This window comes from Labrus mixtus, chromosome 1 (assembly GCF_963584025.1).
Source record: "Labrus mixtus chromosome 1, fLabMix1.1, whole genome shotgun sequence".
Taxonomy (NCBI): domain Eukaryota; kingdom Metazoa; phylum Chordata; class Actinopteri; order Labriformes; family Labridae; genus Labrus; species Labrus mixtus.
Window position 1 is genome coordinate 23605429 of NC_083612.1, and position 26471 is coordinate 23631899.

Consider the following 26471-nt stretch of genomic DNA (forward strand, 5'->3'; position numbering starts at 1 on the left):
GACTCACTACTGCAATGCTTTCAGAATTTCTTTAATGGTCGAGTGCACCGTATACAACAAAGTGTCTCGGTGACTTTGCTCTAGAGGAATATCGACGACTTGATTAACACTGTACATAATACTGGCACATGTTGTACAAGGACAGTCAGTATCTGAAGTGTTGTGTAAAGGGTCAAAGCATAACAAAGTGTGACTGACATCAAATGTAACATTTCATTGTTTGAATATTTGGTGTGGTTACCAACAATTCAACATGTTATTCAAACAGAAAGAAATGTTTCCCACCCACATGATATCTGGACCGGCTGCCCCACTATATTTGCGGTCAACAAATTATATTTGCTGACCATTTTCTATATTTTTCTTTTTTTTATCCATATAAGATCACAACCCGCAATCAATAAAATAGAGAATGACCTCCACTTTCGCCGAGCGTACGGTTTGTACTAGCATCTGACTCATGTTCTGCAGGTGATCAGAGAGAGAGAGAGAGAGAGAGAGAGAGATAGAGTCCTCTGTTACTTCCCTCCTGTAAATGCATTGAGAGGTGTGACAGCTCATGTTAAATATGAACCTTCTTGATCCATTGTTTTCATCGTTTTCTGCAGCTGGTTGCTGTTGATGTTTTTCTGCATCTCGGTGAAAAGCACATTTGAGTCGTTTGTGAACAAACACTAAAATATGTTGAACCCCCCAGTGTCGCCCATGTGAATGGACCAGATCATGTTTTTTACATCACATCACTCAATAGTTGTTTAAATCAAAATAGATCTTGAGCAGTATAATCTAGACACAGACACAGGTATACGTATATTTGCCTTAAAATTACCACCATATGTGTTTTTTTTCAACTGGTTTGTTTTTGATCTTCTCTGTGCACCTACATTCAATGAAGCTTTAATGAAGAGTCTCATTAATATATGAAATGAATTGTCAATTATTAGTGCTTTATTACAAAGTTTTACACCCATTGCAATCTGTTACTACTCTAACATTAAGCGTTAAGACTTTCCTACAGAGAAATGTCCAAAGCAGTTTGAAGGCTTCTTTTAAAGAAACATTGAGAACATGGGAAGCTTAGTTGAAAAAAAAAAGAAAAGACCTGGCAGACAAAACGTACAAACACACAGATATCTACAGGTGCCTAATTAGACTGAAGTAGGCCATTTCCAGTTACATCTAGGTCATCTCCAGCAAGCTTCAAGGCATTTGCAATTAGAACATTCACTTGTATTCGGTCAATAAATGCTAAAATGCATGTTTGATGGAACAGAGTCATGGTCATCATAATTAATGTTGTGTATAGTGTAATTATGGGTAACTTTTAAGCGGACATGAACATAGAATAAGGAAATGTCTTAATGGGTTTTTTCTATTTTTCAAATACTTTTAATTAACTGAAGATAACAAGGAATTATTAATAAATGAGTCTCATCAGACCTTCTGATACGTGGTATTTTGGATGCCACTAAATAGTCCTTTATTTTGGTACTGGATCTCACTTGTTAAAACCTGGCTCTTATAGCCTACTGTATATGCTCTTTCTACCAAATGTTATGGAAACAAACTGAAAGATGTTCTCCATAAAAAAAATCTAATACAGGTTTTATAAAAAAATGGCCTGTTGTGGAGCAACAGAGTGCATAAATGTTCAAATGATACAAGAACAGTAACAAAAGCAGTATGAGCTCTTCAACATACTCCTTTAGCAAAATAATTGTCCCAATTTTCCTATTTTCATTTTATAATGCCCTTTTATGTAGCCGATTCTTTCTACAATGCTTTCATAATAAACCGTGTATATACCCTCTGTTCTCAGAATTGTCATGCTCTAATGCAGCGAGGGGCAGAGAAAGACATCTACTTCATTAGCTTTCAAGTTAAGGCCTGGTGATTGAAATCCATTAGGACAATCTAAAATAGATCTGATGATAAAAATGAAATGAATTGTTGTGGAAGAAGGGGCAGGCTCTTCAAGCAAATGTACATTTGAAAAGGCCACACTGTGCATGTGTGTGCATGTGTTTAAGCCGTGCCTGCTTGCACAGCGAGAGGGAATAAGAGGTGGAGAGAAGGTAAAATGGGGAGAGAGAGAGTGAGAGAAAGAGTGAGTAAAAATAGAGAGAGAGAGATAGAGGGTGAACTGAGTGCAGTAATATCCATTAGATTTATTGTGGTGCAATTCCCAGTCCCTCCAGTTCTGCCTGAGGGGGACTATATTACATTTCATCACAGTTTCATTTTCTCCTGCAGATGAGAAATGGGAGTTCTGTTGCAGTAATGTAGCATGTATGTGCTAAATCTTATCTCCAATAAAATCAAACACATCACAACTCCTGGCACTTTGCTACAGCTCCATGACAAAAAAAACCCACCATCTGTTATCGTATCAAGACCGGCTTATTAGAACATAAAATCAAACACACCCAAGGAATAACAATGAGCATAATGAATGTAGCAAGTGATAGGATGTGATAGGAGGACGGGCTTAAGGTGGGAGATGGGTCCTTTGGAAGCAGAAGCACTTACATCCCTATGTGCAGTAAGTCTTCTTTACACTAAAAACAGGAGCTTCACATGTTGAGATTGTCCAAGATACACACAGCACAGAAACAGCCCAGTCATGTAAAAACCTCAGAAAACGAAGAGATCAGATCTGAAAACATCCTGAGTGTAACAAATCAGTATGTTCTACTAAGTTTAAGGAACAGTTCAATAACAGGATTTTATTTTTGTAATATTTCCTGTTTTTTGATATAGACATAATTAATCTAAAAACAGTTTAAATACAAATTATGTTAGCAATTCACACACAGATATAAGTTGTGTCTTTGGTTTATGAGGTTGTTTGACATTTTTTTATTTTATTTTTTTAATTAAAAAAATCATATAAACATTGATAATAATAGTAATTGCAAAATTATTAGTAGTATTAGTTGTAGCCACTAAATGCTGAAGTGGCCTATGGGGTTCTCAAACATTCCCATAGTCTTGGCCTCTGGCAGGGACTTATTTTATTAACAATACAAGTAATATTTTTCTAATTTTCTTTCAACTAAAATTTCTTCCTTTTTTTTCCATTTACTTTTTTGTAAGAAATGTTCTCTCTTGTTTATGCATTACTTCTAATACACATGTCCTTTGATAAAGAAAGTTGGTGTGATTCCTTCCTAACGCTCATTCTTAAATGTCCATTTTAATAAGAGGAAGGCGACTATAGTTTTCAGTAAACAGCAACTTTCTGATGAATCAGTGTCACTTATCACGGCTGCTTAATTCTGATCGACTAAATTCTGAGTGGTGTTTGTTCTTTTTAATTGAAAGATTGGCACAGAGAACACAACGATTTGATGTGCAGTGATCAATAAAATCTAAAAATACATTTATTAAAATACAATTGCTACAAATTATATTATTAGTTGATTTTCACTGATGCTTCATTTTCACCCCTTCCCCTTCAAGTTTCCCAGACCCCCTCATGTCCTGGTGACCCCCACTTTCAAAAACACTGACCTAAACTATAATAATGCAACTTTAATGAATAATAATAAAACCTAAATGAAAGACGACAAGTGACTAGCGGAGGTGGTGTGACTCTAGCGGAACTGTTGGCTGACAGTGGGCACAGGGAGGCTAACGCGCGGGGAGGCAGGACACCACTCCTGGTGTTAGACGAGGTCGTTTGGCAAAGGCCACAATTTCCAGACAAAACTGGTTAACCTGAATTGGGGGTAATGAGCACAGCATATGCGGGAGTGCTTTGGCATGACTCTGTCACAGTGACTCCGCCCAAAACGCAACCCACTGTTTCTCCAAATCCATTTCATGACAAGCTGTTATCTTCACCAATGGATGTGCAGCCGGGATTGTCACACACACGCATGAAGGCTGAGCGGTAGGAGCACAATAGTTTTGTTGCACTTGATTGGCCGACTGTGTATGTTTTGTTATTGGTTGAAATGTACTGTGTAATCAATCTCAGAGCTAAACACCGCCCACTTAACACCCAATGTCCCCAAAAATGTTTAAAAGCATAAATAAAAAACTGTTGGATGGTATCTTCTAATAATTGTAGTCAGTTGATATTATGTCCACAAGATCATAAATGACATTTGAGATTTGAGTTTCTGGGGCTTTAAGTATGTAGCCTCTAATTTCTTATTTAAGACTGTTCTTTATGGTTTCAGTTATAAAACATGCCACCTGGAAACAGTTACTAAAACAATAGATTTCTGTTTTAACAAGGTCATGATGTTACTGTTGTGTCTAACAGAACATAATGGGATGTAATATCTGTCAGGTGAAAAACGACGTAGAGCAAAAGGTGGTGGACGATGGCTCCTTTTATTCAGTGTTCAAGCTACAACACGCTTCGGCCACAGGAGACACTCTACAACTGCATATAGCACCACCATACAGTACTTTATCTCCACCTACAGGCGGAACACAGCACCCTATACATGTATTGCCATTTTTCCATACATTCTTATAATTGTTTAAAGGCTTTATATGCAATTTTTCACACTTAAATATAATAGAAATCAAGTATATCTTCTGAAAATAACTCTGTGAGTAATGACCGTCTACAATGGGTGTAACACCTGAGTCCCACTGTCTGTGATGTTTTCCGAGTTTTCCGAGTCATATTCTCAGTTTGTTTATATTGCCGGTATGGCCGGCTGACTCCTCCCCTCGTGTATAAAAGTTGTTTAATTGAGGGACTAGAGAAAAGAAGAATAACATACTGTACTCACTGCTTAACTGTGTTTCTAGATCACGCTCATTTCAGGTAAATTTACATGCAGTGTGAAGATACGAGCATAATAAAGATCGCTAGCATTAGCATGCTAACACAACAATGCACCGCGAGTTGTTTTGGTTTCATGCTGGTGCTCAAGGGGCGACATCTGCTGGATCAAAAAATCACATATAAAGCCTTTAAAGGTTAACACACCTTTCTGATTTAAACAGCACAACTGTTAGCTAGCTAGCTATAGCTGATACAATCTGAAAGAAGACTGCTGGAAGACTTTTTTTCTACATCTGTTTTGTAGATTGAATACCATTCTTTCAAAAGTGACTGAGAATTTCATGTAGTAAAACTACAACCATCATCATATGAGTTAACAGAGAGGAGAAGCAACAAGTCATACAGATGGGGCTCAAAAAAATTGTAGTATTTATAGTATCATTAAAAATTGAAAGAGCATAGTAGTGTTTATAGTGGTGTTGGTGCTGACATGAAGCTTACTGGCAGTGACCTCATGAAGCAGCTCATTAGCCAGCAGAGCGACAGGGTCAGTTGCTTACGCTTGATATTGTGTGTCAGTATCAAATGGCTGACAACAGGTGGGGGATTATAATTGTGGTTGCACAACTAATAATACCAACTGCTTAGTATATCAGTTACTACACAGACAATGGACAATCACTGCTAAAGGGAAAAGCAAGAGCTGGGACAGCAATAGGCTACCACCAACACAGCCTTTTGCATTTGAACTAGAGAGGAAGCATTTGCAAAAAGGCAGAAGACGACAAACAAAAGAGCAGCAGCAGAGAAAGGAAAAGGCAAGAGCGTCAGGATGAAAATGAGTCTTTTTCTCTGCTTTGTCAATTTCAGAGTCCCATTTCCAGATAGTCATTAAATAAGTTGTGTTGTTGTTTTAATTATCGATAGTAAAGCAATCTGTTCATAATTACAAACATTTGCTTGTGGCAATTACAAACAGTGGCTGGTAGCAGTTTAATTTGCCTGCTCTAATCTTGTCTGTAATTAGAGCACACACAAGCAGAGCACTGGAGTTGTTCAGCTCCAAGGCAAACAAGACAAGACTGAATTTCCCATTATAACAAACTGCTGACTGCCTGCGGCACACACACACACACAGACACAGACACACACACACACACTCGCCTGCCTTCAGTGCAAACATTTTGTACATTCTAATCCATTTGTTTAGCTTTACAATGCACTCACACTGATGTGGCAGGTTCTCATTTTCACCCTCTGTGTGAAAATAACGCCGAATGAAATTAAATTGGAAAGATATTATATTGCACTGCAGCACCAACAGGGAGTATAGATGTTGTGTTTATTCATGCTGAAAAAAAGATTGAATTTAGATTCTAACACCTATGTTAGTATGTGCTGCATAGTGCACATCAAGCAGTCATGAACAGGGCTGTCATCATCATAAAACTAAGTCAAAACCCAGCCTGTGTGCACTGAATGAATTTAGGAGCTGAATGTTGAGAGCTGAGATCAACACTTTACAAATATTTCTATCCTATAGCTTATATCATTAGTACTCAATTTAGTATTTTAGAGACTGAACCCACACACATACAGTTAGGTATAAATGCAAGTATTTTCAAGAAATCCTCCCCCTGTTCCATGACAACAGTGATGACCTGCCTGTTTAAATCGAACGGTTTTACGCAGGTATCAGTTGCAAGTCACAGGGTCTCCCCAAACAGTTCTTCACCACAGCCCCACAGTCCCTCTCTGGATAACATAAAGATAAGGCTTGGGGGGGGGGGGGGGGAGCAAATGGTTTGACAAGAAGGAAGCTGTGTGCCGAACATCAAGTCTCCTCTCACATGCCAAATTCATGTCAAAGAATCCCTCCCTGAGGTCCGCCTGAAGATGTTGTGTCAAATGTTGCTCTGAGAACTTAAGAAGATGGCATTGATAGATACAGGAGGGTTAGAGTTATTGCATCCAGGTCAAAGAGTGGATCAATCACACAAATATTTTTGCACAACATGGCTGATGAATGATTGGGATCTACCAGTAATCCATTGTCATTTCCAAGCTTTGAGTAGCAACACATTATCAGGGTCCTTGGCTTCTCATGCAGAAGGTTCCCGTTGGCGTTTGCAGACACTAAGCCTCAACTAACTTTATTGTTATCCGTCCTGCAGCAATACCAGACGCTAAGAGAAACTGTTGTAAGTCATGTGGAAGAAAGATAGAGAAAGTCTGCTTTAGGCAGTCTGCTGGTGATGGAACTGTCAAACAACTAAGGACCCTTGCCCAGTAACCTAGAGGAGTGAGTCCAGTGTTAAAACAGTGTGTTAATGTTTAATGGTGTTTTCCCTAACCTTGGTCATGTTGAGTTTTTTGGCCTACAATCTAACCTGCTGTTTAACATCAACCGAGTGTTGGAGAGAAAAATACAGCTGCCATGTGTGTATCTATGACACAAAACAGACAACTTTAAGGGAACATATAAGATGCTAAAAGGACATCTTGTACTTTGAATGAGGCACTAAAAAGTATTGGCAAATAATTTGTTTTTAAGGACCCAGAATGAGTGTGTAAGTTGAACCAGAGGTGTGTTTGATTGGAAGTCTATTATTACTTTTTATGCAGTGCAACCATGCACAAATAGGGCTGTTTTTTATACAGTCTTTTTCTATTTCTTATCCCTTAACAATAACTCCAGAGAAACATCTTTCACCGTCTCCACAACCCCCATCCCAGTCTGTCTGAGGCCCCTCTTTTCCACTCAGTTGATAGCTATTAATTCCCCTAAGGGACTGCTTGATGGAATGCTAACATCATTTTATATTGTTGATACACTTCTGACTGGAGCTGCATGCTCTCAATTACAGATGAAAGATAGCTGGTAACCTGGTTACAAATAGGTTACGCTGTTTAGATGATGTGGCACACCTTTATTTAGTTGGTATGGAAATAGATAAATGGGGGCTGTCTGTGGACCATTACCATCTTCCAGTTCTGATGTTATCCCTCTATTAAGAGATGGTTAACTGCACATCCAGGTTGGCTCCATGCCATTCCAATCTGAGCTAAGTGATTATTGTTTATTCTAATTCACAACCCTCTGTATGGAGATACTGACACCAGCTATCTGGGATATTCTCTACAGCTTAGGTTATTAAAGGACCAATCCATATTACAGTAATTCTGGAGCCCCCCTGTTGAGAGAATAACTGAATATATTTACCCTTTTTATTAAGTGTCATTAAAAAATCACTTTCCCTAAGGTTTTGTGTGTGTAGTATGATGAGGTACTGGAAATATATACACTGAACAATGAAACAATATAACAACATATGATATGACACTGCAATATTTGATAGGATACGATTGGATACGAAAGGATATAAGATACATCTCCCAACATGGCCTGATAGGTATGCTATGCTAGACACTGTATGACACGACACAATACTATGTACAATGTTGCAATAAATACATAAAAACATTCATGAGGCGCATATGTTTTTGGGTATCCCAAAGGTCTGCATATGTAAGGTGTAGATGTTAACAATAGAAGCTGAGTTTAGAGTGAACAAGACCGCAAAAATTAAATTTAGACGAGCAACTCAATTTTTTTTTTTTTTTTTTAGTAAAAGTTTTTGAGATTTTTGACACTGATACAATGACACAAACCATCTGGATTAATATAAGCTGTAATATTTTAAGGTAGGTATAAAGAAAAAGGGACTTCAACGATTAAAATAAATATTTACCTATCCACCTAACCTATAAAAATATCCAGCTCATTATCAATGCAAATATTTGATGGTGCCTCAAACAAAGGGATTTCATTATTGACATAACCCGCCTCTGAGGCTCATTTTTCTCTGCAGTTCTTTGTTAAGCAACTGTAAGACTTCCTCACTACAGGCTTAAAGAGTGAGAACAGCAAGGAGTTGTATAGAAGTACAAATAAATACATGTTTTTTTACGAGTGGCTCTCTGAATGTTCCTGCACCCCGGGTCTTTGGCCTGAATACAAATGCAAACTGTTACATAATGAATGAGTGCTTTACTCTGGGAATAAAGATTAGCAGCTGACCCCTTTTACATCATCATCTTATTTGAGGGACCAGATTCTCTCGAACACGGCGATATCTCTGCAGTATTTCTGCTTCAGTCTTCACTTTAAGAATACTCAGAGGTTGGTATGAAGGGAAAGAAAAAAAGGTTGGTTGTTCGTCTTTAAATAAAAAAGACATGGTGATGATCAGATTATTATGAGGTGTCCCTTGTAATGGCGCTGCTCTAACACTCGCATTACGATGCTATTAGTGATGTCAGAGATGATGGGATGATCAGGGGGAGATTTAAAGTGTCTTTCTAGCTCACTACTGAGGGTCAACAAACAAGCAGGCTTCTGGTTAGTGAACTAAATGAATAAATCATTGAGCATGACCCCCCCTACCCGAACACCCTCCTCACACATCAATTTGTTGCCCATAACAACAGAAGCTACATGCAACCCCCCTTTCTTTCTCTCTTGTCTACCCTTGGACCCTCACACATCTGCTACCATTACACAGCCTGGCCCATATTCATGTTGCTGTTCATTATATGGTGTCACGGTGTGCTCTGGGTCTCTGCCAGCAGAAATTAAACTCTTCAGAAAAGATAAACATCATATTACTTCATTACCCTTTTAAAACACATGCAAATTACAGCCATTAACCCCCCCCCCCCCCACCCCCCACCCCACACACACACACACACACACACACACACAGACACACACACTCACCCCCTTGCTCTCTCTTACACAGACACACGTTCTCTTTATTTTCCTGAGTGATGAAGTTTGTCTGGCTGGTGTTCAGTCATTCCCTTTGTCACAAACTGACCGTGAGTGGGCCAAACCATGCGGCTCTACCCGGCTCATTTTCCACCTCTGAATTAAACATTAATGCCGCTTGACAGCAATAAATAACATTTATCACAATGGGGATCTAATAATGATTTGGCAAAGCTCGGGCTGCTCGTCAGCGCCAATCAACTGACGAATATGGCAGCGTGATTATGCCGGCAGCTGTCTGTGACAACTGTATCTAAATCACTCTGAATGCGTCTCTTTGATCTGCAGAACGAACGTCCTTATTGCAGAGTTGTCTTTCCATTCATCTCTCAGTTCTTTTTTCACTACCTAATTGCTGTCCCAATCACGGATATCATTATGGTGTCATTAAAGCCATTGTGATGCTTTACTCAGGGGTTCTGATAGGTTTACAGTAAATGGTGATTTACAGAAATTAACCATAAACATATCACTGCAAAGTTTATTGTATAAAACGTCCCTAAGTGAGTGTTTGAGTGTGGCCTTTGGTTTTGATTAAACTCTGCTTATGTATTCTGAGGACATTTTTTCCTCGGGTAGAGACTGTAAAACATTCTGGTTTTATGATGAAAGTTATTTCATTCCGCATTCAAAGAGAGTAGCAGTTTTTCCCTCTAAAGTTAAATGGTGCCTGTGCTTTGGCTTTTAAAAGAGAGAGAGAGAGATTGTTGAACAGCCGGGTGGAAAATAAGCATAAAATTAATTTAAAGCTGTCCTAAGAGCTCAGGTCTGTTTGTTGTTTATGAAAGCTTATGTATATGTGTGTGTATATGTATTCAAGCATGCACAAATGAGTAGGGATGCACCGATCCTATCCTGGTATCAGATATCGGCCCGATCCTGACCCAAATAGCTAGATTGGGTGTCATTGATGTTAGGCTGATAGATGGAGCCGATCCTTGACGCCTATACAACCTAGTTCTATGCTATTCTGTGTTTACAGCAGCACTTGCGTGTGCTATGTCACTGTCAACAGTGCACTGATTGGCCTGTGCATCGAGCGAACATAACACCGAGGATGCTAACAACAAAGGCTAAGCAGTTTGGATGTATTTCACACTTGCTATTCCGACCCCTTCTACGACTACAAACAATCTCTGCACGGCTCATGATTTGAGGGGCGTTGGTTTGACGATGAGTTTAAACCGATAAAGAAGGCAGACAAAACAAAGAAATTAACTTTTTTGTCAGCTTTGCAAAGACGAGAGAAACTTTGTGATGATGGTTTGAAAGAGAAAAAAAAAACATTTGAGACCGCGTGACAGTTTGCTATCAGATAAATAATTTTGCACTGTCTGGCTTTTTCAAGAATGTATGAGAATGTTTATCAGCAGAGTTAATGGATGTAAAAGCTGTAAGCTTACCTCAGATACCTGAAGCTACGATGTTACAGCACAGTGCTACAGGCTACAAGAAAAACACTTTATTGTAGATACCTGGAGCTATAATGTTGCACTGCAGCTGTAACAGAAATACTTTATCAGTTTTCTAAAGTGCATGACATCTAAAGAGACAATGACTACGTTTACATGCACACCATATTCCTATTAAGGTCCATATTCTGGTTAAGACAATATTCCGAAAAAGGTGTTTACATGCTCCGCAGAGTGCTGAGCTACTGGAATATTCCCGTTTACATGTTAATCAGCATATTCCGAATAAACCGTAGTAGTAGTAGCGTCATGACAAGACGTCATCGAGGGGCGTTCTTTTCGCACGTTGGCCTACTGTATTGGCATTTCCACCAAATAGTCCAAGATGCTTGTTTTTGCGCTTTACCGTGTTATATTTGTATCACTGCTCCATCAAAGTGTGACTGGAACACTTGTTTTCATTCAACTCTTCAACCGTGGCAGACGAGAACGCGAGGAAATGGTAAACGGAGCTCTACGCGTTATGCCACGGATACCAAACAGAGCCCCGCGGAGACTATGGATGAAAGTTCACAGCCAGGACTGGCGGGAGCGAGTAGTAATGTTAGAGTTCACGGATGCAGAGTGGAGGGAATATTTCCGCATGACGCGAGGCTCATCCAATCAACTGTGCCTAATGATGGAAAGGGTTATGACACCTGCTGAAGATACCGTACGTGCCCCTGTGCCACTTCCATTGCGCATCGCTAGCGTTCTGTACAAGCTGGCGAGTTGTGTCGAGTATCGTGTAGTTGCTAATCAGTTCGGTGTCCACAAGTGTACAGTGAAGAAATTCATCTACATGTTCTGCCACCGAATGGTAGACTCTAATTGCACAGAGATTTGAACAGGCCCACTACATTCCTCAAATCATAGACTGTGTTGATGGCACCCACATACTTACAGTATATTGCCCCCCAGTGATGGATACAGGGACTTTGTTAATAGGAAAGGATGGCCCTCTTATGTGCTTCAAGGAGTGGTGGATGACAAATACTGGTAAGTTTTTGAGGAACCTAGACATAAGATTTTTACTCTAAGTTATAACTGGGATATAATAGTAAAACCTATTGAATCTATAAGCCTACGTTGTTTCTATTGCTATAGCTTTTGGAGTATCAGCTGCAGGATGCCAGGTTCTGCCCATGACACTAATGTCCTCAAGCATTCTGAACTGTTTCAGAACGCCCACCTCCTTCCAAAGGTATGTATGCAGAGATTTTGTGTACTACAGCATGTTCATGTGGTAACACTTACTTGACCCCATCATATCTGGCATAGGTGCTAACATGTAACTTAAATGTTACTGTGTCATGTTTCATTAGTGTTGTCAGATACCAGGTGTTGTATGCATGCCATGACATGATTATTAGAATTTCCCTCAGTGATTAATAAAGGATATCAAAAAATGATTATGACCAGATTTATGACACTATTATGAAGGACTTATAATCGAGAGTTCAAATAAAGTTCCCGTTCATATTCTTATATCTCATTTTAGAGACCTGTGCATATAGAAGGGAAGGACATGGATTTATTCATACCTGCATACCCACTGATGCCCTGGCTCATGAAGGGCTACCCACAGTCTCCCAGACTCACACCAGAAGAGGAGTCGTTCAGCGTCTATCTGAGCTCTGCCAGAACAGCAGTGGAGATAGCCTTTGGGAGGCTGAAGTCCAGGTGGCGAGTCCTGCTAAAGCGCAGCGATTTCCATTTCACCTTTACACCATTCATGATCGCTACTTGTTGTGCACTGCACAACTTTTGTGAGAAAGAAAAGGAGCAGGTCCATCCCGGATGGGTAGAGGAAGCAGCAGCACTCGAGAGGAAGTTTCCTCAGCCTGTGCCACATGCCAATACTACCTGCAATACTGATGCCACATCTGTCAGACAAGCACTGACCACTTACATGGCAGCATGCTTCCCCCTCCGTAGGCGCTGTTAGGAGACGTGCAATCTTTAGAAAACTGTCACTTTTAACTTGACGGTAACAACAGAGAGAAATAAAGACAAGAGGATACACAGCCAGTCTCACAGGGAAAGGAGGGGTGGACTTGAAGGAAAGATTTAAACCATTTTTAGTTTTTTTTCCTGAAAGGGCCAGTTGTGTTTTTTTTATACATGTTTATGTTGCCCTCCAAAGGGATTTGAAGTGTTGTGAAATTTTGAAAATAAAATCCTGTTATTGGAATATAAGTACAGTATAAGCACCAGCACCAGTTAGATACAGTAGGTGCACACACAGTTAGAGGTTACCTACTTTTTAAATGTACACTTTGAAAGAAAGACAAAATATGAGTCACTGGTTAATGGCACAGCTTCATTTTGAACAGCTGACTCGTACTTCTAACTGGTGGCCTATTTCAACTACAAAGGCCAACACTTGTTTCAAATAGAATAATATGAATTCTTAATATAAAATAGGCGACTCCCCTTTATCAGAATGAAAGTGCAACTTGTAACAATGTACAAAAAGCTTGTTTACACACTTCTACACAGGCCAATACTTGTTTCAAATACAAATTTAATATAAACTGTCCTCTTTCAAAAAGAAAAGTGCAATGTGTAATCATGTATAAAACAAAATGTTAAACCCGCATTAACTAATGTCTTAAGGAAATAACTGTGAAAGACTCAAAAACAACTGTCTACCTACAAGGTTTGATAGAATCTTGGTTCACTGCGGCCATCTGCATTACCTTCAGACTGAGGTGTGCTTGGGTATGGGTTATGTGGTGGAGGCTGTCTTTGGCTGCTTTGCACATAAAGAGCAGCTCAATGTGGATTCACAGTTGTACACAGACTTTAGATCAGATTGATGCAGTAATTAGTCAGTTGACATTTATTTATTTATTTGAAGTCTTTTACAAAGTTGTGAAAACTTAATCCTGTCTTACAAACAAATGATTCCCAGTCCCAGGAATACAGGTTATTAATTTAACAGCGGGGATAATTGTTGGGTAACCAGTTTACTTTTGCCTTGCTCTGCTGAGTGACACATCTGGGGGATGGTGTCTAATATTCATTATCGTTTTCGACGCGTTTCCAATGACGTACTGCACTGGGAACCTGAAGTTTCCCTACACAACTGATTTAAAGACTCCACCTCTTGCTAAAATGTATAGAACTCTTCTTCATCTATTTTTGTTTTGTCTGCTTCTTCTTTGTTTTTTGTTTAATAGCGGTTAGCAAACAGTTACAAGCATTACTGCCACTTCAATTTGAGTGTGGGTACTGCCATTGTGTGATTGCCCTTTTTTCTACATTCAGACGTATCCATAATACGACTGCATGCATTGAACCGAAATGGACAAATACAAATACCGTTAAGCCCCTTATACATAATGTGGACTGCCCGGTATTATTAGGCATGTGCTGAACCCCCCTCCCTGAGTCACAGTGTGTGACCAGCACAGAGAGAGATTGAAGTCAAATAACACATCATGACGAGAGTATTCTTCAGCTCTGCTTTTGATCTCTCAGTCTCTTAAAACAGAAAAACACTGTTCTCAGACAAGTCTCTCTTATTTTGTCTCAGAAAATTGTCTGACAATAAAAGTCTTGGTTGTGTGCCTTTAAGATAAGATAACCATCAGACCTTGTGAAGATGAAAAAATATCAAAGATAATTAGAATGAGGATGAGAAAAGATAATTAAATAGTATGCTGAGCATGTTAACGACATGGGTTTGGTTTAATAAGTAGATTAATTAACCGCAGAGTTGTATCAGTATTCCATTTGTTTTTGATTAATAATGAGCTGGACCCGTTTAATAAGAATAAAACATCCATCATAAACACACATAAATCAGCTTTTTTTGGCAAATAGTACAATTGGATCTCATTAAACTGTCTCCATTCACTGGTGTCCTGCAAGTTAATTGAAATGCTTTAAAACCTTTAAAATGTCCTCGAGTTAATCATTGGGTTTGATTCACAATTAGTCTAATCTCTGTCACTTGGAAATGGGAAGTCCAGCCAAAGAGTGTATCAATTCGGCCTGACGACTGGGTCTGAGTCACCTTTTATGCTTATGATAGGTTGTTAAGTTCCAATGCAGAGGGGATACCAGGAGGCCACACAAAGCAGCAGCTCATTAATCTTCCAAGAAACGGCAAAGAAATTGAGTTCAGAATCAGGAACAAAATCCCTTAAAATGGCAAAAAGGGTTTCTATGATTTCTGACGGGAAGCAGCAGCTGAACAAAGCAAATCAGAAATGCTGTTACATGGAGCTCATGGGACCGAGTCTACCACTGCTAGTTTTAAGCATCTATAATTATCTGATATTTGAGGTGGCTCAAATTGAATGATACTATTTCTGTTCTTTGGATTCATCTGTTTTTAGTGGCAGCTCAATCATCTCAGACAAGAAACGTAGCTATGTAGTTCTCACCCAGCTGTTTGGCTTTAATCTGCAGTAATAAGACATGTCTTTTAACACTTTGTCATCTCAACATGTTTGTTGAAACTATTGCATTGATACCTAAATTAATTACATTTACATTGATATAATTTATTGATTTTTTGAAATGATATAGTGATTGATTGTGCAGCCCTGTCACTCACATGAGACTTCATCTTTTTTATCAATTATTATTTTGAAATAAGAACAATACACAAATGTTTATTACTTAGTTTTAGTAGAGCAATGTATCTACATTGCAAAATAAACATGCATTAAGAACAACGTTTTTGTGAAAACATGGTTGGAAATGTTAGAAAAGTTCAAGTATTATGGCTATAAAAAAGGACAGAAAAATAACTTTTATAAATGATTTGGGTTCATTCTAAGCTGCATGTAATGAATTTGATTATAAATAGCCCTTAAAGAGGGTTTTTCAAAGCACACTGGAAAGAGTAAACAGTGAGTATGACAGGCAGCTGTTTTCCCTCGTATCTCTCACTACACTTCACTGGACTCTTCAAAGCACTTCTTAAATGAAGAATGATACAGAGATGCCTGTGGCAAGAGGAGAGCATCTTTGGCTGCATACAAATAGCCTGGACCATACACACTGTATCTGATGATTTGTGCCTCCTTCACTTCAGAATAAGCTTACTTAAAGACATGGCAAGGAGCCTCACCCTAATCTACTGCTCACAAAGCAGCCTTCACGGCAAGTCAACACTCTGATGTTTTATGCATTTAGAACAGATGGAGTAAGTCAAACACTTAGAAGATGTCACTGGTGCTGTGTAGAATTTAATCTGTCTTCCACTGACTCACTCACACCAAGGAAATGAATAAACAGTTACTGCTGTTTAGCATCTTCTCCAGTCCGACACATCCATGGCCAGACCAAAAACCCCCCAATAAACACACATGCATCTGTTTTACAGCCTATAACAGTAGCATAGTACAGTCTCACAGTATCAACATCAGACAGATCAAGGACCCAAAAATGCAGGCTAACAAAGCTGGAGAAATAGAAAGGCAGAGTTCATTAATAAACAGTCCCGCTTAGTCAATACTCTAGAAAACTCAGGCATAAAGGAGGGCGTAAAGGAGGTGACACGACATGAGGGAGGACACGCAGGGATTAATGCTGCATTCATGTGCTGCTGGGGTGGTTCAAGTTATCCGGGTTGGGAAGTCATTCTTCCGACTTCAGTGTGTTCACGTGATTTCAGTTCGGAAAGTCGGAATGTACGGTAGTAAAAACAGCACAAAAAAAGCGTTGACGCACAAAGAAGATCAGTAAAATGCAACTGCTAAGTGTTAGATTTTAGCAAAAAGTTGATGTGCAATACGTGAATTTATCAAAAGTATGTTAACATTAACAAAACATATTTTGCCCTCCATTTGATGACGATTCTGACGTCAAATCAGGATGTCGGGCACTGAACTCTCTCCGAGTTATTGTTCCGACTTGAGCAGGTGTTAATGTCAATTTTACAACTCAAACTTGTTTTTCCGACGTTTCTTGCACCACATGAATGCAAGGTATATACAGAGACAATCAGGGGCTAACGAGACACAGGTGAGCACAATCAGGGCAGGGGAGCACAAGGGGGGAAAACATGAGGATCAGAAAGACGGATGGTGTTGTCGAAACCGCGTACTACATACTACTATCTAAATCAGTATGCAGTATATACTGTATACTGAGTTCAACAGTATTATGTAGTATGACTGCCAGTCGTCGGTTATTTTGCAGTATGCTTGGCACGGTTAAACTGGTTTCTGGTCCTGGAATGCAGAAGTAAACAGCAGCCCATCTGGAGGCAATTATAATAATTAAAATAAAACAAGTCTACAATCTCTCATATATTCTGTCATTTATACACAATGCCCTGGGTTGAAAAATGATTGGCATGCTATTAAAATTGTAGTATACTTTTCAGACATTCAGGTTTAACTTTTACTCAGCTGTGAATAATGTGTAGTAATAGGGCAAGCCAAGGACCCTGTAATTGCAGCTGCTGGTCCATCTGTGGCACGTGCACTGTACAGTCTACAAAGCAGGAAAATCTGAGGTGGTAAGACTTATAAATATATGAACATGTCATATTTGTTATTGGTTCATGCCCATAATGTGGCAAGATATTCAGTCACCGCCACCGACGAGTTCAAACAGCTGCGCTCCGGCATTTTGATCTCTGACCTGGCACTTTGCATTGTGGGAAACAGGACGCGAGGTAGACTGGTCCGATGCATACTGCACATTTTTCCCGAATCAGTATGACATCCTGGTATTCTTGGCATACATTGGCTTTTACCTGATCCTTTCCATGACAAGTGCAAAAAAAAGCTCTGAAAACATTAGTGCAAACAGTAAGAGGATAAATATTTTAGTAAATAGAACTAATGTAGAGTGAATTTTAGACACAAGTTCATCAGGTTGCCAGAAAAGCAGCCTCAAATGAATGCAAGGCTTCACTTTAGCTTGTGAACATAGAGCACTGTGTGTGCTAAACTTAAAAGGTGCTAGCACCTCACAGAACAGCAGGGTACTTGTAAATAGGATATATATTTATCTGTCTTATAATTGAAAAGCATGAACCATGAGAGACTGAGAGACTAGTCGTGGCTCTGGTTACTGCAGAATTTCTGATTTCTCATGCTGCCTATGTGTGCATTCATACCCATAGACATCCTGCAGGCACACGCACACTCACACTCACACGTTAACATCCACACGGTCACATATACATGTTTACCCAACATTCCTTAAGTACAATGAAATGTGATTGTGCAAGGTTAATACCCCTGATATAAACAGAGGAGCTTATGGACACTGAAGTGCTGACCTCAATCACTGCTATGGATCAAAAACACTTGTCAGCCAAGGGTTTTCAATTTCAGCCACATCTGTTTACGTATCGTATGATGTTTGGATTATATTGCGGACAAATCCCCATGGAAAAGCGTTGCGAACTATTCTCATAAACGGCTGTTTACCATTGCATTAGTATTATATAATCCTTTGGCTGCTTAGTTCCCATTGTGAGAAATTGGGATAGTGTTATTAGGCCTCAGAGGCTTCTAGATTTAATTTCCTCCCTTTGCCCCAGTCTTCGAGAATAGCCTCCTTATGGTCCAAACATACCAGCCTTTACAAGCTTCCTGCTATTTGGACCAACTCCTGATGGAGAGGTAATATCATCCTTTTCCATGTCCACATCGTTTCTTACACAGCTGGGATTTGTTTCATTTATGTAACAATGAAAGCAGCTGGCAGACTGCCCACATGTTGCTAAATGGAACACAAGTGCCAAGAAGCAAGGTGCTTTTTAAACGGAATAGACGGAGTGATACAAGAGAGCGCTTGTGGGGAAGAATGACAGAATCAGACGGCAGAATAGAATAGAAAGCAATAATGTTGCTTTGTGCTCTGTGGAACTTTTACCCAATAGCTCTTCCGCTCTAGGAGCTTTTGTGAAGAAAAATACATGAATCAAGTTTAACTGTAGTAAGTCAGAGATACAGAATGTACTAGCAGTCAGTGCTTCAGTGAGAGACAATCGATCAGGCAAAGACACAAACGCTCTGCTCTACACCAAACCTCACATCTGTTTGAAACTGTATACACCTTGGCCTCTGTGCAAAATAAACACCACGCCCATACAGTCTCTCTCATTAACACGTATATGTTTCAGCAACATCTGCCCTCATTTAAATGTCCAGGTGCGTTAGGAACACGATGATCATTATGCTGTGCAGATGGGCATGAAGTGATTGTGTACTGTTTAGAACTGTGGGAACGCATCGACCTCTGCAGAAATACACCTGTAGTTGGCTTGAGTAAAACTTTTCCGCCATTTTTGGTGTCAAGAAAGGGGACGATTGTGTTGAAGCTGCATTAAGCAAGTTGTATAAATGGATACTAAATACAGCTGCCTAATTGCATTCCGTGTGTTAACTCTCTTAGTACATGTTATCCAACCATAGGAGCGCTATGCAGAAGCAGCAGGACTTGCATACTTCCTTTTTTGTTTTTCCCTCTCTGCTTGAGATTGAAATCAACCCAGGGCTTACATCATTAGCAAACATGTACTTTAACTAACATAATGGTATATCTATGAGCAAGGAATTGTAAAGAATAGTATCCAGCATTGTAAAAAGCTATTTTTCAGCATTTGATATGTAAAAACATTGGGAAAAAAAATGATTTAGCTCGGACATTTCCAGTGAGAAAAACTGTATTTTTAGAAACGATTTGTAGCAAGTCTTTTATCTTTGCTGATCCAAACTATGCATGTACAGTACTTTTAGAAAGACACTGCATCAAGGTTTCACTTCAAAGGGATATTTAGTCATACTTGGTTGGATTTAGGTGTGAATAAATTCTTAGGAGTCATTTTTGCTTACCAAACCTGCGTATAACAGCTTTGATGCATCTCAGCTCAGATCACAACCATGTTATTTCCCCTAACTTTATGTTTATCCCACAGGACTGTGGAGCAATATATTTTCACAGCAAAGTAAATAAAGATGAGGTTATGTAATCAATCTTTTGGGGGTTTGAAATCATAATATTGAACAAAACTGTCAGCCGTGCCATTAGCATGATTCATTTCTGCCGTTTTACATTTACAATTTTCGTACAAGAACAACATTGATTCCCTGTGTGTGTAAGAGGGAGAGAGAGAGTGTGTGTGTGTATGTGCACATTCAGCCATCCGTTTGCATCCGAGTGTGTGTTCCCTTGTGTATTGTGTGTGTGTGTGCGTCTGACACAATTTCCTTCCTATTTTCTTCCGTAATTTGAATCAAAGAAAATGTATTAATTTTGCAGGGGTGAGAGCAGCCTATGCAGAGCCAGTAAATAAATCTCTCCTATTATTACCCACAATGCTCTGTCAGGTCTATACATCATCTCAGCACATCATAATTAATTGCACACTAAACTATTCTGTTCAATTAACCAAGAGGGAATGGATGGTGAGTGGGAGGGAAGGAGAAGGGATGCTCTGTGTTCAAACCTTTATTTGAAGTCGAACACTACAATAGCAGTAATAAAGTTATTAAGTATAGGATTGTGTGGTATATCTTGTCTTGTTTGTGTTTATGCATTCAGGCCAGCTCTGTTTGTTTTGATACCTCACTGACCCTTCTGCTTGTGCATATTTCCATATTTTCCAGAAGTACTTGCATTGTGTACGGACAAGAGACATGTTAAATTTCCACTTGCCCTTCAGTGCTGTTCTAATGGAAAATGTGCTTATGCAAGGCGATCTCTCCCTGGAGGCTTCACATTTTCCGCCATGGCTCTGTCAGGTCAACAGTCTCATATAAAAAAGTGGAATAACATTATGAAGACGGTAATGGTGAAGTGAGTTTGTTGCAAACACATTTCCTATGTTGCTTCAGGACCATTTGAGGCAAAACAAACTCAAATGCAACTTTCTCAAATGAAACACTTTGAGTTGGTGTTGCATCGACTGTCCTCCTGCAGTGACAAACTAAGGAGGAGACATCTTTGACATATACTCGAGGAATTTGTATTGTTTTTCAGTTGATGTCATACTATCTTTTTTTCTGTGTATAGAGACTATAAAATGCAAGACAAATAGAAACACAATGAGTTAAAAAAAAAAAAAATCACCTCTTGTCCCCCTAGACAGAGACGTTTTTTTTTTTTTGCTGTAAGGATGCATAATAAATGTAGTTATTCTTCCCAAAATAATGCAAATCACATGCAGGGATATAGGTCAAGCCTGTCCTCGTGATGCAACAGCTCCAAAGTAAAGTTCAGAGTCTTAGTTTAGAAAGGATTTGCTTAGGAAAACAGATGTTATGAACTCTGCAAATATAGAGAAGGGAAGAGCAAATGTAGAAAGGAAGGATTACACTTATGGATTGGTTTTAGCGTTACAGGCTGTAAAGGAACTGGGTCAATGGCAGATGCTGGTGCAGTTAGAGAGAGCGTTTGATCAATTAAACCTACAGTCTACATGGATGTCAGACTAGGCAGATTCTCAGTACTTTGAAATATGTGCCAAGAGAAGCAATTGACTATAAACTTAACTCCTCCCCCAACGCTGATTTCCCAATCTGGGCTCAGCTCACATAACTAAGTATGGCAGGCTTGTTAAGCAATAGATTTCTTCATGCTGATCTGGTTGGGCTCTGTAATAGGGGGGACTCTCAGGGTAGTGTGTGTGTATTTTTCTTCGCCATTTAAAAAAAAAAAACAGTAAGAAGAGCTAACATGTCAGGCTAACCAGCTACCTAATACATACAATATTAACAGGTAGTCCATGCCATAAAGCACATCATTAAGTGACTCATGTGTGAGCTTACAGACTATGTTCACTGTTTATGCCTTTGTAAGGGAGTGGAGGCTAACTAGAAGGTCTGTCGTGCTCTCCCAGCAGCACTATGCAAGATAATAGTATGTTCAATTCTAAAGTCCCATCCCACATGCATGTCTTTTATCCTGCAGGTTATAAATGACATTTTTTTTTACAAATATTTTCCGTACTATATGTTGTACATGATTGATAGAAACATTAAAAGAAGTGGGAACATGCCTTCTTTATGTATTCCTAACTATAAGCAGATTATTTTACAAGCTGTCGAGTCATTAACAGTCATGTAATGTATGTGGAGATTACATATGTATTTTCAATGTGATGACCTTTAAGATTATTTTTTAGATCCTATTTTAGCTACATGTGAGAAGACAGCCTTTGTCTCAGACATGAACATAATTTTGGAGGGCATCATTTCGCTGTAAATTGCAAATGTGTGGTGTAGAAATTGGCAAAAGTATAAAGACTGTGTGGCAAGGCAATTAAAATGAAACATCATATTGGAGAAAGAACTACTTGTATAACTGGTTTCATTCTTTAACTTTCTTAAATGATTGTTTCTGTGTTATTCTGCACTGTTTTCTTGGGCGAGTCAATCTCACTGATGTCGAGCATTGGAAGTTTAGTTTACAACATTCCTTTAATGTAAACTTTCTGTGTTAAAATTCAATAATAATTTTGCATTCTTAACAGCTTCTTTTTTTCCAGACACTTTCCTGAACTGTTATTTGAGCATTTCATCACAGACAATTTCCATGACAAAATCCACCCACATCCCCGCTGAAACCTTAATAATATGGTATGTAATGAAGAATTCACGGCAGTGTATCTTTTCCACTGTCACCCTACATTTTCACTTAGCAGGATAAGTACCTGTTTCATGTAGAAACCATCACTGGCAGAGGATGAAAGTCCCAGAGGAAATTTCATATCTGATGTACCATTTGTCACTGCTGCATGAAAGTCACAATTTATAGTTCCTATTACCACTTCAGTAAATCCAATGTTCTTTGGCCGAAAGCTCTTTTGTTGCTTGATTTAGTCTATCTGGAAAATACACCCAACAATAAAAGCAGGAATATGCCAGTAAAGGCAATTTATATCCTAACAGAATCTAAATAAAATGACTCAGTGGAAACATGGTAGATTCAATTATGTGTTGTATATACAATAACTCCTGCAGATAATACCATTTCACTGCATAAATGAAGTCTGTAAAACAACATTACAGCTGCTTTAAAGCTCCTCTGATGCATTTCTGTGATACAGGTCATCTTCTGAGTTCAGCTTTTCAACATGCATGTGTAGTAAGGTTGCAATATCTTTTCTTGAAATACATATTGCAGCATGAAAAACATGGAAATTCAAAACAGATATATGTGGTGTTTTTTTATGCTCATATTTTATTAACAATTTGACAGTCAGTTTTATATATATATATATATATATATATATTTTTTTTTTTTTTTGGAGTTAAAGTCTCTTTTCTGCTTACAATAAAAACCCTGCTCCTACATTTACCACACTTTCATTTACCATCTGACAGGGACATAGAAAGTAGAATGGAGAGATTCCAGTCCATGGCTCCGCTTGTAATGCTTTATTAAAAGCATTAAAAAAAGTGAGTGGGGTAATTTGTGGGGGTGGGGGGATCTTGGGGGTCTCCTCAGTCCGCCCAGATATGCGCCAACGGTTGAAGCCAATTTTACATGGTGGCGGAGCCTGGTATCGCAGCGTCATATGATGCCATTGGGCACATAAAGACTATTTCCTATAAACTAAAGTAAAGAGACTTTTATGAATCAGAGATTACATTCTTTTGAGGTACATGAACTTTCCAATACGAAAACACATAAAGGGATACTTCACCCATTTGCATTAAGCTTTGTATCATTAGAAACCTGGTAGTATTTTTGAATGGTAGTGCATCTCTCCCTCATTTTCCCCTGAGATGGGAAATCTTTGTATTTCTGCGTCTGAAAAGGAGCTTCCAGTGACGCAAAATGACGATTTTTGCATTTTTATTACTATATTTCTACTGCTATATTGTATATTTTGGAGAATAACGATCGAATTTCCCTCTGGGATTAATAAAGTATTTCTGATTCGCCCGCGGACTCGGCCGCGCGTCTGTTTTATTTTTTAATTTATTTATGGCTGTGTCTGATAAAAATGGCTTAAAATAAGCTGCAAAGTCAGTAAAGTAGTTGTCATGTTCTCTGTGTTGTTCTCCGATGTGCAGACGCGGATTCGACTGCGCGTCCCTCTCTCTCTCTCTCTCTCTCTCTCTCTCTCGTCCGCCTATTTGTAAACTGAGCACGCTTCATAATAACATAAAGCATGCATGTGTTGTATTACGACGTTATGTACATGAGGTAATCGTGCTTTTAGGCACGATTAGTCCCGGCCAGCGTGGGAATGACCCGGGGGGCCAATCGTACGGTACGGTACGGATGGCCAGTGTGACCGCGCCCTAAGGGTCCAATAACGTGGAAGATCCAGGTACTTTTAATTGTGAAGTCTAACTTTTTTGCTTCATGTGCCACTGAGCAGTTTTCAGTACTGAACGGGACTCCTCCTCCAATGCTTTATCCATTCTATAATATATCCATGGGTCTCCACCAGAAATTTTTTTTGACAGAGTACGTGTCATTTCCTGCATTTTCACATGTTTTGATACTTTAATCTATAGAAGCTTTAGCATGAGAAACATTTTGTAATTGTATCCAGATGATGTATAAAGTATAAAGTATACAAACATTCACTTAGGAATGACTTAACCTTAAGCTATCACTTTTTTGAAATGACTGATATGGCGCCCCTTGACTGAAATGTTTTTCATTCAATATCCCAATTAATTTGATTAAAATTACAAGATAGTCTGTATCACCATTGTCAAATTATTTTTTAGAATTCCTTTCATCACTCAACCTTGAAATGACCATCTCCCTGCTCTCTCTTTCTGCTCTGCCTTTGACTCCCTCAACCACCAAGTCAAGAGAGGTGGTGAAGATGTGATCAATATTAATTGTGCAGTATTCAATTATTTGCCATTGATAATGATAGCAAAGATAACAAGTCAGTAAACATATGTGGGTTGAGCACTTTTTTAAGTAATATGTTAAGTCACAAAAATGGTACCATGGTAACTAGAAATATATAGTGGACCAGTCTAGATTTACTTAACCATGGAAGAAGAGAAACTGGCAATTTCTCGTTTTGCATTAAGAACTGAAAAATGGCAGTAGTTGTGTTTTTAGGTCATATTCTTCACATGTGACTGTTTGTGATGTGGCTATTGCACATGGGCACTCACATTTGCCGTGGTTAAGCAATCTGTTGTGCAGCCCCAATGTTTAGCAACTCACTGCACAGTGCTTTAGTTCAAGAACTTAGCATTTTACGATTTACCGTCTGCAGGTGGAGTCCACCAAAGCAGCAATGAATCAAGAATCTCTGACTTCCCGGTCCAGATCTAATCTAATAGATCAGTCATTTCTTACAAATAACCTGCCGTGCCCACATTTTCTCAGTCTCATGAATGGACTGACAAACTATTTTCTCACATGAACTACTCGTCATTTAAATATAAGCCTCTCAGCTAATCTGCTGTGTCAAAGTAATGCCATCCTTTTCCCTATCTATACATTCAATTGCAAAATCTCTCACAACTAGTGTTGCCCTTGAGCTCTGTACACAACCTTCTGTTTTAAAGCAAGCCACTTACAGCGGCTTTAAATGACTGAAGAGAAATTCAAGGGAACTGTGTGTGTGTGTGTGTGTGCGCATGTCTGTGCCTATGCAAAAGATCAAATGAAAGCTTGCTGCAGTTGTTAGCTCAGAGGGCAGAGGGGCTGAGGGTTATGCAAATGTCTTGCAGAATGGTGGAATTCCCCTTCTATACAGTGCCAGATATTATTCAGTGTGAAAAATATTCACTGTGAGCAGCTAGTAAATGAAATAATTAAATGGAATTACTTCCATGATATAACTGGACTCTAAAGGGCAAAAGGGTTAGTGTGTATATGTCAAGGCTCATGATCATGATTTTAGATTAAATACCTTTGTAGGTTTCAGCCACATTTATGCACAAATCCTGAAAACTTCCATCACATGTGAGATGATTGACATGCAGCAGGACTTCATCCAAAGGCTCACATATAAAGCCAGGGCTGGAAAGTTATTTTCTTTTAAAGACACAACAAAAAAGAAGAAAATTGCTGATTTATATGTGCACAATACGATGGATCAAACGTTTATTCCCCTTATCTTGCCAACAGCAGTATGTATTGCACATATCACTTACTGATGACAGAGATGCAACGGCTTACAGAAGTCAAATGGCAATTCAGCTTTGATCACACTACATTTCTGATTTACATTTGAATCACTCTTTGATTGCATCAGATGACTTTTTGACAATGAGTGGGTAAAAAAAAAGAAAAAACCAAACCAAGGTCAGAATACATTTGAGCTGAACTTGAAAGTTCTCCCTCTCTCTTAGCCCACCGCGCACTTCAATTTGCCGTCTCATTATTCAAAGTGAAAATGAAAATTGGAGCCTGAAGCGTTTGTATTTGAACAAAGAGAGGGGAGCAGATTATGAATGTTCCAAATGTAATTTCTATTACACTTCCATTATTCTTTTATTAATCACAGATTCATTCTCTCTGCGCT

At 38.9% G+C, this 26471-nt stretch overlaps 1 protein-coding gene across 1 annotated transcript in view; it reads left to right on the plus strand.

Moving 5' to 3' along the window:
* The window catches only part of adcy7 (adenylate cyclase 7), a 570666-nt gene extending 544576 nt beyond the window's left edge, over window positions 1-26090 (plus strand). The window contains exon 28 of the transcript XR_009674083.1: window positions 26078-26090. The gene's annotated coding sequence lies outside the window, so the exon portion shown is untranslated. The remainder of the gene's footprint in view (window positions 1-26077) is intronic.
* The last annotated feature ends 381 nt before the right edge of the window (window positions 26091-26471 follow it).